The sequence below is a fragment of the Eschrichtius robustus genome, chromosome 10, assembly GCF_028021215.1.
Source record: "Eschrichtius robustus isolate mEscRob2 chromosome 10, mEscRob2.pri, whole genome shotgun sequence".
Taxonomy (NCBI): domain Eukaryota; kingdom Metazoa; phylum Chordata; class Mammalia; order Artiodactyla; family Eschrichtiidae; genus Eschrichtius; species Eschrichtius robustus.
The window spans coordinates 34,150,114-34,165,421 of NC_090833.1; positions in this window are offsets into that span (position 1 = coordinate 34,150,114).

Consider the following 15,308-nt stretch of genomic DNA (forward strand, 5'->3'; position numbering starts at 1 on the left):
TATTTGTTACAACTGATGAACCAGTATTGACATATCAACCAAGTCCGTAGTATACATGAGGGATCACACTTTGCGTTTACATTCTATGGGTTTTGACAAATGTATAAGGACAAGTATTCATCCTTATAGTACAGAATAGTTTCACTACCCTAAAAATCCCCTGTGCTCCACCTATTCATACCTCCTTCCCACAAACCCCTGGCAACTATCTTATTAATGACTCCATGGTTTTGCCTTTTCCAGAAATGTCATATAGTTGGAATCAAACAGTATGGAGTCTTTTCACATTAGTTTCCTTCACTTAGTAATATAAATTTAAAGTTCCTCCATGTCTTTTCATGGCCTTATGGCTCATTTCTTTTTAGCACTGAATAATATTTCATTGTGCAGAGGTACCACAGTTATTTATCCATTCACCTAGTGAAGGACATCTTGGTTGCTTCCAAGTTTTGGCAACTATGAATAAAGTTGCTGTATATATTTGTATACAGGTCTTAATGTGGACATAAGTTTTCAGCTCATTTAGGTAAATACAAAGGAGCATGATTGCTGGACCGTGTGTTAGGAATAAGTTTAGTTTTCTAAGAAACTACGAAACTATCTTCCAAAGTGGCTCTACCATTTCACATTCCCACTAGCACTGAGAGTTCCTGTTGCTCTACAGCCTTGCAAGTATTTGGTATTGTCAGTGTTTTGGATTTTCAGTGTACTAATAGGTGTGTAGTGGTATCTCATGTTGTTTTAATTTGCAATTCCCTAATGATATATGATGTCACTTGTCATCTGTATATCTTTTCTTGGTGAGGTGTCTGTTCAGATCTTTGCCCATTTAAAAAATTGGGTTGTTTTCTTATTGCTGAGTTTTTAAAGTTCTTTGTTAATTTTGGGTAACAGAATACTATCAGATATGTCTTTTGCAAATATTTTCTCCTAGCCTGTGGCTTGTCTTCCCATTCTCTTTGCAGTGTCTTCACAGAGGAGAGGTTTCTAATTTTAATGAAGTCTGTCCAGTTTATCATTTTTGTCTTTCATGGATCATGCCTTTGATGTTTTATCTAAAAAGTCATTATTAAACCCAAGGTCATCTAGATTTTCTCCTGTGTTATTTTCTAGGAGTTTTATAGTTTGGCATTTCATATTTTGGTCTATGATCCATTTTGAGACAAGTTTTGTGAAGGGTGTAAAGTCTGTGTCTAGATTGTTTTCTCTCTCTCTCTCTCTTTTGCGTGTGGATGTCCAGTTGTTTCAGAGTCATTTGTTGAAAAAAGTATCCTTTCTCCGTTGAATTGCACTTGCTCCTTTGTTAAAGATCATTTGACTCTTTGTACGGGTCTGTTTCTGGGCTTTGTATTCTATTCCATTGATCTATTTTTTATTGTTTTTGTTTTTGTTTTGTTTTGTTTGCCAATACCACATTGTCTTGATTACTGTAGCTTTATAGTCAGTCTTGAAGTTGAATAGTGTCAGTTCTCTGACTTTGTTCTCTTTCAATATTGTGTCAGCAATTCTGGGTCTTTTGTCTCTCCATATAAACTTTAGAATCAGTTTTTTGATATCCACAAAAGAAATTGCTTGGATTTTGATGGGGATTGTGTTGAATCTATGGATCAAGTCGGCAAGAACTGATATCTTAACAATCTTGAGTCTTCTTAACCATGAACATAGACAATTTCTCCATTTGTTTAGTTCTTCTTTGATTTTTTTGGTCAGAGTTTCATAATTTTTCTTATTTAGATCTTGTACATATTTTGCTAGATTTATACCTAAGTATTTTTTCCCCTTCCTTCCTCCCTTCCTCCCTTCCTTCCTCCCTCCCTCCCTTCTTCCTTTCTTTCTGGTGCTAATATAAATAGTACTGTATTTTAATTTCAAATTCCAATTGTTCATTGCTGGTGTGTAAGAAAGGAATTGACTTTTGTATATTAACCTTGTATCCTGCAACCTTGCTGTATATAATTGTTATTGGTTCCAGGAGTTTTTTGTGGTTGTTGATTCTTTGAGATTTTCTACATAAGCAATCCTGTCATCTGTGAACTAAGATAGTTTTGTTTCCTCCTTCCCAATCTGTATACCTTTATTTACTTTTCTTGTCATATTGCATTAACTGGGACTTCCTGTTATTGATTTCTAGTTTAATTCTATTGTGGTTTGAGAGCATACATTGTATGATTTCTATTTTTTTTTAATTTGTTAAGATGTGTTTTATGGCCCAGAATGTGGTTTATCTTAGTAATTGTTCCATATGAGCTTGAGAAGAATATGTATTCTGCTATTGTTGGGTAAAGTATTTTACAAAAACTTAGTTATCTTTATATCCTGTGCTCATATTTTCAAGACTCTTTTATTTCTTGATACACAATTATTCTGATAATTCTAATAGCATAAGTCTGCAGTTTTTGTGGTTCTGATATGTCATCTTGTGTGTGTGTTACATTTCTGACTGTGAGCTATTAGTTTTTACAAGAACTTTATCTTTGGAAATGCCTTGGGTGCTGTATCATTTCCCTCTTTCTTTTAACAAGTGGAACTACTCTCCCAAGTTTCTTCGTTCCCTTCCTATGTGAAAGTCAACTGGGTCTTATGTAAAGTTATTAGTTCACAATATCTTTAACTTTCAAAACTCTGTATATGTTACTTTATTACCTTTCACGCTACTTTTGCAGATGAAGTTTGACGCCAGTTTGAGTTTTGTTCTCTGTGTTAACTTTTTTCTGTCGGTGGAGATTTTTCCCTTTTTATTGCTTATGATTCTGCTTTCCAGAATACATTTAAATGGAGTCTTTTTCATTGATTTTGCACAGGAAGTGCTAAAGCCTTTCAATTCTCACTAGGTCATTTTTCATGTCTGGAAAATTCTCTTTTATAGCTTTTATTATAGCTTGTTTCATTTATTCTAATCTCTTAAGGAACACCAATTACGTGTTTGTTGGCTTATGCTTGTTTTTCCTCTATGTCTATCATATTGTCTTTCACTATTTAGTCTTTTTTTTCTTTTCTATTGCATTCTGCGAAAGAAGTTTCAATTTTCTTCAGCATTAAAAAGCAATTTTTTATTGGCCTCTGATAATCCATCATTCACCTGTTGCTGGAAATTGTCAGTGTCTTCCCTGTGTCACCTTGGCACTTACCTCTGCACATTGGAGGCTGCTTACTATGAATACCTACAACTCTCCTCTTAGTCCACATGTGCTGCAAAATGGACATTTTAGGAAGTTAATGCTCCCAGAAGCCACATCAAACAATGACAGATGGGGATTTGGTGGGTAAATGCCCAAGCTTCCTCATTCACCAGGTGGGATAGCTCTGAGGTGTGGTCTACACTGTTTCCCAGTGTTTCCTAATGGGATTGAGCTCCACTCATCCATGGTGGAAACCTGCTTAATAACTCTCCCTTTAGAGGCTTTCTTTCCTTCCCTGACCCGTTTCCTTACTCCTCTACTGGTGCTTCCTGGAATCACTTCTAAAATAAACTACTTGCATTCACAACCTTGCCTCAGGGTCTGCTTCTGGGGAAATCCAGTCTAAAACAGACATTTAAGTTGTTTCCAAATTTTGTTATTATAAACTATGTGTTGATGAATATATTTGTACATGAGTCTTCGTCTGCATCTTTCACTATTTTTTCTAGAATTGATTCCCAGAAGTAGAATTACTAGGTCATAGGGCATAGATATATTATTTTATCTTTTTTTTTTTTTTTTTAGGGTATAAATATTTCAAATCTGTAATAGATAGTGCCAAATTTCAGGTAGGTTTTGGATAGGAATTGGATAGAAACCAGTTCATAGCTGAATCCTCTGAGACCAGGGATTGATAACTGCTTCATTTTTCCTGCTTGTCCATATCCTTATAATCTTAAAGGATGTGGGCAAGGTAGTCCTTTTTTTGGAGTGAGAAGAGTGAATGCTGTCTGTGTTTGATTTTGTTCAGGTAGCCTCACATACCAATCTATTCAATCTTATCCTTATTTTGAATTTATAAACACTTAGGTTCTATGCCATCCTGCCACAGACACTATCCCTGCCACAGACACTAGCCACAGCCCTACTCATGTGCACACTATTTATTTTATTTATGTAATTCATCCAAGATCCTTTCAGTGATATTCAATTTTATAAGCACTCTTCCCCCCAGAATCAGATATGAACAGATCAGTTTGAGCCTGGATTTGGGGTTCAAGTTTTGTAATCTTGAATTCATCTCCTCTCCTCTCTCAGCCTCAGTTAGAGTTGATAAAAATGAAGCTTAGACATAAAAAAGAATGAAATAATGCCATTTGCAGCAACATGGATGGACCTAGAGATTATCATACTAAGTGAAGTAGGTCAGGCAGAGAAAGACAAATATGGTATCACTTATATGTGGAACCTAAAAAAATGATACAAGTGAACTTATTTACAAAACAGAAACGGACTCACAGACATAGAAAACAATCTTATGGTTAACAAGGCGGGATGTGGGGGAGGAATAAATTAGGAGTTTGGGATTAACAGTTATACACTACTACTACTACTAATGGATAAACAACAATGACCTACTGTATAGCACAGGGGACTATATTTAATATCTTGCAATAACCTATAATGGAAAAGAATCTGAAAAAAATATATATGTATATGTATATGTATGTGTATATATATATAAATCACTGTGTTGTATACCTGAAACTAACATGACATTGTAAATGAACTATACTTCAATTAAAAAAATGAGGCTTAGAGAGACAATGGTGGTTTGCCAAAATCAAACAAGAGGTTAATATAGAGCTGGGTTCAGAGTCTAGTCCCTTTGAAACCCTAGGACTAAAAACAAAACAAACAAAAACCCTCCTGGGTGGCCATGATGAATCTTCCCCACTCCCTGTCCTTGCCCACTTTTTCTAGCTCAAGCAGGTGTTTAATCTGGTACAAAGTCCCAGTGCCATCCTTTAAGATCAGGGTTCTTCTCATCTCACCAGGCTCCTCCTCCACCACATCTCCTTACTTGCCCTTTTTTTCCAAACAACTCTCTGGCTTTTCTCTTACCTTGTCCTGACTTGCCCTCACCTCTCTCTCCCAACCATTCACCAGGTGGCTCCTCATGTGCCACCTCTTCAGGGAAGCTGTACCTTTCCTGTACCAGGTGATTGATTTGTTTGTTTTCTGGACTAGACTAGAAGTTCCTCGGTGCCAGGAATGGGTCTGGGTTTGCCACTGTGTTCACCAGCACTTACTGCAGGGCCTGGCCAAAAGCAGCTCCTGGGTAAATGTGTGTAAATAGACAGATAGTTGGATGAATGAAAAGGAATGGAGGGTACTTGCTGATCACCTTGAATGAGGATTTGTTTGCAAATCAGCAAATTATTTAAAAACCCATCCCCACAGAGAGCTAGGGAAATGAAACAAGAATGACAGGCAAAATGACTTATAAGAATACCAGAGCCTCAGGGTCTTATTTTCACACCAGGCTTGGCTAGTTTTGTTTATTCAGAATTTTCTTATTTCCATGTAAATCACATTCCCTGATATCATATGGCTTTGACACTATGTCTTCCTGTGTTTTTTTTTTTTTTTTTTTTAAAGAAATTCACGTTCTTTTATTTATTTATTTATTTATTTATGGCTGTGTTGGGTCTTCGTTTCTGTGCGAGGGCTTTCTCCAGTTGCGGCAAGTGGGGACCACTCTTCATCGCGGTGCGCGGGCCTCTCACCACCGCGGCCTCCCCTGTTGCGGAGCACGGGCTCCAGACGCGCAGGCTCAGTAATTGTGGCTCACGGGCCCAGTTGCTCCGTGGCATGTGGGATCCTCCCAGACCAGGGCTCGAACCCGTGTCCCCTGCATTGGCAGGCAGACTCTCAACCACTGCACCACCAGGAAAGCCCCTGTCTTCCTGTCTTTTGGTTAAAAAAATAAATACTATGCTTAGTGAGCTCCTGGATTTAACATGTTGCTATTATTAAGAGCTACTATTTACTAGAGCTTTCTGTGTTAGGGAGTGTGTGGAGTGCCTGATATCTGATATCTAATTAAATCCTCACTGGTCAGTGATATTTCCCTCATTTTGCAGGTGAGGAAGTAAGTCCAGAGAGGTTAACTATTCGTGGTCACCCAAGAAATGAGCAGTGAAGCTGGGATTCGAACCCACGGCAGGCCTTTTTGTTCTCCAATTCTTGTCTCCCCAATTTACAAAGTGGTTGCATGTTCATCATCTCAATGGCCCCTTGAAGCCGCTCATGAATGAAGGAAACAGGGTTCCCTAATCCCCTGTGGAAGGTGAGGGAGTTAATGACATACTTAGGACTTCAACCTTGTCCAGCAGACCCTGTGCTCAGCTTTTGCCAGGGGTGTGACTGTGGACAATATGTTTTCCCTCTCCAAGTCACAGGGTCCTCATCTGTAAAATGGGAATGAGGGTTTTTTTTCCTTCCGCTGACACCAGGTATATGGTGTGTTTTCCAACACCGCTTGTCCAGCTCTCTGACACCAACTAGGTGTCCTGCAATTCAGTTCAATTCTAACATTGATACCCGGAGCTACTGTCAGACTTCACAGATTAAAGGCGCAGTCCCACAAGACTGCCCTCACTTCACAAGTAGTGGGTCCCCAGGTTACGTGCCAGACTTGGCTACACAGTCAGGGTTTCCCACAACCCCCCTCCTCAGGTTCAATAATTTGCGAGAACAATTCACAGAACTCCAGAGAATGCTATACTTACTATTGCAGTTTATTATGAAGGATATAAATGAACAGCCAGATGAGGAGGTACATAGCATGAGATCCCAGAGTCCCGAGTAGAGGAGATTCTGTTCCCATGGAGTGGGAGTGCACCACGACCCAAGCACCTTGATGTGTTCCTCAACCCAGAAGCTCTCTGAACTCATCTTTTAGGTTTTTTTTTTTTTTTTTTTTTAAATATAATGGAGGCTTCATTACATATGATTGATTGTATACAATCATACAAATCATTGGCCAGTGGTGACTGAACTCAATCTCCATCCTATCTCCCCACCCCCACCCTCCCCCATTCCCTCCCAGGTAAGGGGTGGGAAGGTAGGGCTGAAAGTTTCAACCCTCTAATCAAGTCTTGATCTTTTGGGTAACCAGCCCTCATCCTGAAGCTATTGGGAGGTCTCATGAGTGACCTCATTAGCATACACTGGGTATGGTTGAAAGAAACTTATAGGGAGTAACAAGACACTCCTGTCACCCCTATCACTCAGGAAATTCCAAAGGTTTGAGGAGCTCTGTGCCAGGGACTAGAGGCAAAGACCAAATATATATTTACCATTATACTTCAGGGAATAATCATGAAACCTACCTTCAGGGTTGCTGGAGGAATGGAATGAGATAATGGAGATAAAGCAGTGAGCACACACAATTTGTCTGCAGGAAGCCCAAACCTTTCAGGCAAAGGGAGAGCAGACTGAAGCTGAGGCTGGAATGGGTGGAACTGAGGTGAAGCCAGAGGGGATGGGAGTAGGGCAGCCAGGATGGATGGCTGAACCTCCACAGGCTTCTTGGTGATCTCAGGCGGAGATCCATACTGTTAGCTGAGAGAGGTTAGAGCTGAGAGAATAACTAAATCCAAGCTGCTTGGATCCCAGCCTCTCAAAGGCTCCTGCCTCTTCCTCCTGCTTTCCCAGTCCCACCTACACACGTGCGCGCATGCACACAGCCCCACATACACACATACACACGTTCCTGGGACTCATACCCTCTGTCCCAGGAACCAGCCCATTACTTCTCCCAACAGTTAGCACCAGTAGCCTCCTAAGCAGCTCTCAGGGTCACTCACCCATTCATTCACTCATTCCTTCCTTCCTTCATTCATTCACCAAACATTCCCCAAGGTTTTGGTGCCCTGTGCTGGCCTCACTGAACTGAACAAATCATGCTTCCCTTCCCAGTAAAGGAGCTCCCCCATCAATCTAGTCAGCTCTCAGATGCTTTTTCAGGGGCATAACCTGTCTCCAGATATCCTTCCACCTTGCTGCCCTCATGAAATTCTATCATTGGCATCCTGTTTCTTATCCCTAAAATATTTTTAAATTACTATTCAAATGATGTTGAATAATATTATTAATATGATACTCATCACCTATTGCCTGAAGTTTCAGCTTTCATTTCTCTGAGAATACCACTATACTTATAGAGTTGGTTTTGCCGGAAGACAGTGTAACAAAGTGGTTAAGGGCTTGGACTTTGGGGCTGGCATAGATCACCTGGGTCTGGGTCATGCCTGTATGTCTCATCAACTGTGAGACCTGAAGCGTGGTACTTAACCTCTACAAACCTCCATTTTCTTATCTGGAAAAGGGGGATTATAATACCTAATCCAAAGAGTCGTAAGAAGTAAGTGGGAAAATGTTTATAAAGTGCTTAGCATTTAATATATGTTGATAATTATAGCGGTAGTCAGATTGTGTACACATCTCCATGACCTACTTTCTCTGCTTTACTTCATTTCATAAAACTTTTCTATCTTGTTACTCATTGTTCATACTTATTATTTTGAATGGCTACAGAATGTTTCATCAAGCTTCATTATAATTAACTTAGTCATTTTCTTATTGCTGGATATTTAGGTTATTTTCAGTTTTTTCCTAGTATAAATAACGCTGTGGTTAATATTTTGGAACATAAAATCTTTTTCAAAAATAGTAAAACAAATTTAGTTCAACATATTTTCGTCTCAACCCTGAGTAAAATTTTGTGATAAATACCCTGGATACAAAGATGGCTCAGCCCTGGTCCCTTCCTTCAGGGAGCTCGTGGTCTTGAGTGGAGAGAAGCCTTGCACATACCTCCTGTCAGTTGTATAAGGCAGGGAGCGCTGAGTGCTTTCAGAGAGAGGAATACGCAAATGCGTGAAGTGAAAGGGATCCATTACTGTGCAGGAAGTATTTGTGGACCTGGAAGCTCCATGAAAGTTCAACTCAGCCATTCAGATGTGCATCCAACAGGCTAAGCACCTCTGCTTGCGGGATTGCATCCTGCCCTCACACACTGTTGGACTGTAAAACCAGGATGCTAATCCTAGGTAGAAAGGCCCCAGAGAGATTGTCAGCTATTCTCAGAAGCAGGAGAACTGGAGGCAGCCTGCCAGGAGGTGGAGGAAGGCTTCTGAGGTCAGGGCTTTGACCTAAGCTCTGAAGGAAGGAAGATGGAGTCTTGGAGGAGTTACAGCTAGCAGAAGCCTCAGAAGGGAGCCCTCTGGGATGGAGCATGTTGGGAGTGACGACAACTTGCTTCACTGCTGGGTTGCAATTGTTATGTTAGAGTTCAAGTCCTGGGAGAGAAGGAGGAACTTCTCTATGAGGACATTTTGCCTCCAGGGAACCTAAAGCAGCTACTAAGGGTGAGTGTCTGCGGTCACTTTTGCTCATCAAACCATGACAAAACTGGATAGTAAGTGACTGCAGCTCTCCCCGAGTGCCAGGAATACATAAAAAACCCCACATAACATAAATTTACCACCTTAACTTAAGTGTACAGTTCAGTAGTGTTAAGTACAATATATTCACATTATTGTGCAGAACTCTTTTTCATCTTGCAGCACTGAAACTCTGAACCCATTAAACAACTACTCACCATTCCCCTCTCTTCCCAGACCCTGGCAACCACCATTCTGCTTTCTGTTTCTATGAAGTTGACTTTTCTAGGCATCTCATATAAGTGGAATCATACAGTATTTGTCTTTTTGTGACTGGCTTATTTCGGTTAGCATAATGTCCTCAAGGTTCATCCGTGTTGTAGCCTGTGTCAGAATTTCCTTCCTGTTTTACCAGGCAACTTTGAGGCAAGTTATGGACATTAATTTATGCATGTTAAATCATGTAATCCTCACAACGACTTTGTGAGGGAGGTACTGGTCTCGCCTTCGCTGTATTGAAGATGAGGATGTCGGAGGACAGTGAGATTCAGTTGACTGTCTCAAGGACTCCCAGCTGGTGGTGGAGCCAGGACTTAAACCCAGGCAGCCTGGCTCTAGGATCCATGCTCTTAACTACTCCTCCACGTTTCCTCTCTCACTGTCACGAGGAGCACAGAGGTAATCAGAGATCGTTGCATCTAAACAAACAAGATGCCTATGTCATCAATTTCCAATGTTAAAGGGAAAAGAGCCTTAGGTTGGAATCAGAAGCCTGGGGTGTGCATCTGGTTTCTGCTCTTGATGTTCTGTGACTATGAGTGAGTTCTTCCCCGTTCTTGTAGGGTGTCATTTTCCCCATCAGTAAAATGAGGTGGTTGGGCAAGATCATTTGTAAGGTGTCCCGTGGGCAGTTGAATCTGGGAAATCTGCTAAGGTTAAATATGTTTCCCTTTAAAAGAAACAAGCGTGGTTTTGACAATGGTAAATACCTAATTATTGCAGTTTTCTTTGAGAAAATCTTCCGGAGCGTGGAGCGGGGGAGAAGAGAAGAGAGATTAATTAAGGCAATTTTAGAGGAGCAGGAAGACAAAGACCGCACTCTTTTTCATTCTGTGAAAGAGCATCTTGAGGGTTGGGTGCATGCGCAATTCATCTCTGAATCTTCAATAGTCTTGCAGCTTCCTCCGTGTAGCTGGTACCCAGGAAATATTTGAATGTGCCTGAGTGACTGTGGCCAGCTAATCTGAATGCGTCCCTAATTTACACACCTTTGTCTCCAGGTGGGGCCTTTGTAATGGACCCCTGTCAGAGTATTCACAGGAAGGTGGAACTGGGGGGAGGGTAACTCCGGCGTATCGAGGAACTTCTATGAGCTGGGTGCAGTGCTACACATTTACTTTTTAAATAACAGCTTTATTGAGATATAATTCACATACCATACCATTCACCCGCTTAAGGCACACTTCAGTGTTTTTTAGTATATTCGCAGAGGTGTGCAAGCATCATTGCAGTCAACATTAGAGCATTTTTATCACTTTCCTTAAACCCCGTACCTATTAGTAGTCTCTCCCTATTCCTCCTCAACTCCATCTTCTTCTTCCACATCCCCACGCCTAAGCTTAGGCAACCACTAATCTAACTAATAGATTTTTCTATTCTGGACATTTCATATAAATGAAATCATACAATATATGGCTCTTTGTGGATGGCTTCTTTCACTCAGCAAACTGGAATGTTTTCAAGATTCATCCATGCTGTAGCATGAGTCAGCACTTAATTTCTTTTTATTGCTGAACAATATCCTATTGTATGGCTTTACCACGTTTTATTGATCCATTCATCAGTTGATGGACATTTGGATTCTTTCTACTTTTTGGCTAATATGAATAATGCTGCTATGAACGTTCATGTACAGGTTTTTGTGTGGACATGCTTTCATTTCTCTGGGGTATATATCTAGGAGTGAAATCATTGGATCACGTGGTAACTCTAGGTTACCATTTTTGAGAAACTGCCAGACTATTTCCAAAGTGGCTGTACCATCTTACATTCACATCAGCAGTATATGAGGGTTCTAATTTTTCCACATTCTTGCCAACAAGTGTGTAGTGGATTGAAAGGGAGCCCCCAAAAGATATGTCCATGTCCTAATCCCTGGAACTTGTGAATGTGACCTTATTTGGAAAAAGAGTCTTTGCAGATTTAATTAACTCCAAGATTTTGAGATCTGCCCTAAATCCAATGACAAATGCCCTTATGAAAGACACACAGAGGAGAGACACAAAAAGAAGAGGAGAAGCGCATGTGAAGAAGGAGGCAGAGACTAGAGTGAGAAGCCACAAGCCAAGGAATACCAACAGCCAGCAGAAGAGGCAACAACTGGATTCAGATTTCCCTAAAGCCTCTGGAGGGAGCATGACCTTCCCAACACCTTGATTTTGGACTTCTAACTTCCAGAATTGTAACCATCTTCTTACAGGCCTCCTATCTCCAGCTTCTGCCCCCTCCAGCCCACCCCCCCACACCAGCAGCCAGAGGAACTGTCCTAAAGCACAGCTCTGATTATGATATGTCCCCCCTCAAAAACATGCAATGACAACTTACTGCCCACATGACAAAGTTTAAACTGTAAGCCTGGCATTCAAAGCCATCCCTGATCTGGCTCCTTTATCTCTCTCCAAGCTCGTTTCCTTCTTCCACCCTTCACACATCTTTTGCTCCAACCAAACAGATTGTACTCTTCCACAGATGTACACCTTGTCTTTGCTCTTTTTTTTTTTTTTTGGCCGTGCTGTGCAGCTTGTGGGATCTCAGTTCTCCGATCAGGGATCGAACCCATGCCCCCTGCAGTGGAAGCACAGAGTCCTAACCACTGGACCACCAGGGAATTCCCTGCCTTTGCTCTTATTATCCCTTCTGCCTGGATTGCCCTTCTCACAGCATCTTTGTGGACTGAAGTCTTTCTGCTCTTCAGAACTTGGCTCAGATGTCATCCCTCCATAAAGTCATCTCTTTTCTCCCAATTGGAAATGATCTTTATTGCATTGTGTGTCTATCCTTGATTTCCTCACCTGCAGGGCCAGGGCTGCAGCAGTACACATCTCTGGGGATGGGGGCATTCACTTCATAGTCTATGAGATTGGTTTTCCTTAGAGTTGTACAGCAAAAACCACCTGTGCAGCCTTACATGGTCACTCTGGGTAGGTTTATGTTATCCACGGGAGTCTAGAGGGATGGTCTTATGAGCTTTTCAAGCACTTTTGCAAAATTTATTAGCTCCCAAACATGAAAAGAAAACTGCAAGTCTGAAATTAATTATAAGTTCTAAAGAAAAATTACTTACTTTACAGTAAAACATTTTTACACTAAAATGTAAAATGTTTACGCTAAAAATTGTTTTTACAGTACAAAATTTTAAAATTTAACTGGTGGGATACAGCTTCCAAAGAAAAAGTAATTAAAGTTGGTGATGATGATGTTGATGATGATTGATGATAGGTAACATTTATTGAGTGCTTACATGTACTAGGCACTATTCTAAATGCTTTGCACATTTTAAACTAATTTACCCCTTACAGCATTTTTATGAAGTTGTGCTATTATCACCATTTCAAAGATATGGAAACTTAGATATAGCCTATGAATGTCTTAAAATGGCCTTGCTTGCCTGCATCATCCTCTAAGTCCTAGAGCACAGGGGCCATGAATGCCTCCGCGCTGTGTTCAGCTCAGGCCGTGGCATAGAATAGGTGCTCAGGGGCTGTAAAATGAAGGTACGAATGAATCATTGAGTTGAAGGTCTTCCATAGCATCTTAGATGTGTGATGTACATCTTTATGGGATACATTGCCTTACCTTATAGTTTTTTTTTTTGTTCTTATCTCTATTACTAGGCTCCATGGAGACCTGGAGCACCATTCTGGATACAGGTCTATCGGTTGTCCTGCAGAAGCGGGCATTTACTGTTTTTAACATAGATATTCTATGCAAATAATGAGCAAAAGAGAACAGGGGTGACTACATTATTATTGGACAAAACACATTAAATTATAATTATACATGTGAAATAATTATCCCCATCAAACTAACATATCCATCACCTCCTATAGTTACCATTTTGTGTGGGTGGTGAGAACACTTGGGATTTACTTTCTTAGCAAAATTCAAGTATATAATATGTTATTATTAACTACAGACACCATACTGTACATTAGGTTTCCAGAACTTATTCATCTTATAACTGAAAGTTTGTACCCTTTGATGGATATCTCTCCACCATTCTACTCTCTGTTGCTATGAGTTCTGCTTGTTTTTGTTTGTTTGTTTTTCAGATTCCACATGTAAGTAAGATCATGTGATGTTTGTCTCTGTGTCTGGCTTATTTTACTCAGCATAATGTTCTTCAGGTTTATCCATGTTATTGCAAGTGGCAGGATTTTCTTTCTTTTTTTTTTTCAAAGGCTGAATAATATGCCATAGTATGTATGTACCACATTTCTTTACCAGTTTATCTGTTGATGGACTCAGGTTGTTTCCATACCTTGGCTATTGTGAATAATGCTTCAATGAACACCAGAATGCAGATATCCCTATGAGGTAGTGATTCTATTCGCTTCAGATATGTATCCAGAAGTGGGATTGCTGGGTCATATGATAGTTCTATTTTTAATTTTTTGAGGAACCTTCACACTGTTCTCCATAGTGGCTGCACCAATTTGCATTCCCACCAACAGGGCACAAGAGTTCGGTTTCCTCCACATCCTCACCAACACTTGTTATCTCTTGACTTTTAGATAATAGCCATCCTACAGGTGTGGTTTTGATTTGCATTTCCCTGATGGTTAGTGATGTTGAGCATCTTTCCATGTACCTGTTGGCCATCTCTATGTCTTTTTTGGAGAAATGTCTATTGAGGTCCTTTGCTCATTTTAAAAATCGGGTTATTTGCTCTTTTGCTGTTGAGTTGTATGAATTCTTTTTTTAAACTTTTAAAATCATGTTTATTTAAAAAATATATAAATTCTAAAAATATATCATACCAAGAGTATCCGATAAGGACTTTTTATACCTTCCAGTTCTGCGTACATTCTCAAAACACTTCCCTGACAACAATGATATCACTGGGCATAGGGGTAGGGGGTTGGGGGCAGCCTCTGAGACAGTCACTGAGGAGGGGCCACACCTCAGTGTAAGTCAAGTTACAGTTAGAACTTAGTCATAGAATAATATGTCTAACACAGGCATCTTTCCTTACATTTAAATTATTCTTCCATTTTTTTCCCTAAAGCCTTTCTTTCCTCTATAAGCCCTCATCCTAAGCACTCATTTATTTTGCTTACTTATTTTGCTTTTTTTCTCTCTTTTGTTCCACTGGTGTAACATAAAAGATTATGTTCAGTAAACTATCTTCTGGAGAAGAAAAATCAAAACATGATCAAAGATAAGAATTTACCAAGTTTAAATTTTAGGACTCTAAAAACCTAAGTGGTTTAATCATCAGTTGCCCAAAAGCATTCTTTGTTTCTTTTCCAAGATGATGATGATTCTTCATACATTTCCTTTTTCCATATGGGTACCTTGGCTTTTAAAGTATCACTGGCATAGCTCACAGCTTCGAGGGATGCAGTCCTATGGGCTGAGGACACAGCATAATGATTGCTTCTGACACTGGAACTAAGCCAAGTCGATGGAACACTGCTATATGTTTGGCCATTTCTGCCTAGTGTCACTACAAATTTTTCTGACTTCATTTTCTGCCATTGTTTCATATTCTAAGCTAATGACCTTTTTCCCTTCCAAGTTATTCCTTGTAGTTCCTACAAATAGGGATATTGCACCACAGAGTGGAGAAATCACCAGCTGTGAGACTTCATCTACTGAAAGTTTCTCAGATGTGAATTTTATTATACCTTTAGATTTCTCTTCAACTTCATTTATATTTTTCCCACGTGGCTCA